The following is an 851-nucleotide window of genomic DNA, read 5'->3' as shown; positions in this document are numbered from 1 at the left end:
GAGTGGCGCTGACGGAGGGATGGACCCGCGCACGGACGCGCCGGGATCAGACCGTGACAAACCCGCGCGAGGGGGAGGCCGCTGATGCCGCGAGCGCACGCACAGGTGAGTCTGCGCGCGAGGAGTTTCTTTGGTCCCCATGATCCTGCTGTTGTTGTTGTTGTTGTTGTTGTTGTTGGCGGACACACAAACAGCCGCTCTCTGTGCTGCAGACACCAGAGCTGCACTGACGAGGAGGCTGAGCGCGCGCGGAGGAGAAGATGAGCTCCCACAAGAAGTAAGTGACCCCCCCCCTCCCCCCCCGAGCAGCTTCACCTGATGGGTTTATTTTGGGGGGGGGGGGGTAAAAAGTATTTCGGTGACTGTAGAAGTTCAGATGGAATCCTGGAGCTTCATGAAGTTCAGAGACTAAAGTTCCGGGATTCTGAGGAATCCTCGATCTTCATCTGATCGATTCCAGAATCCAGAATCCAGAGTCCAGAGTCCAGAGTCCAGAGTCCAGAGTCCAGAGTCCAGAGTCCAGAATCCAGAGTCCAGAATCCAGAATCCAGAGTCCAGAGTCCAGAATCCAGAGTCCAGAATCCAGAATCCAGAATCCAGAGAACTGTTTCTCCTCCTAAAGACTTTCATCGTTTCATCATTTCACCGATGGAGGAGCTGCTGAACCTGAACCTCCTCCTGGTGAGGAGTCCTTCAGCTGCATCTCCTCTGGATGAAGATGAGGATGAAGATGTTGGACTCAGAAAAGTTTGAACATTCTGAAGGAGAACAAAGCAAAACTGCAGAAAACAGACGAAGACCAGATCCAATCAGAACCAGGACGTTAGAGTCCAGACTGTGTGTGTGTGTGT

This window comes from Oryzias melastigma, linkage group LG9 (assembly GCF_002922805.2).
Source record: "Oryzias melastigma strain HK-1 linkage group LG9, ASM292280v2, whole genome shotgun sequence".
In the NCBI taxonomy this organism is placed as follows: domain Eukaryota; kingdom Metazoa; phylum Chordata; class Actinopteri; order Beloniformes; family Adrianichthyidae; genus Oryzias; species Oryzias melastigma.
Note: the sequence above shows the minus strand (reverse complement) of the source record.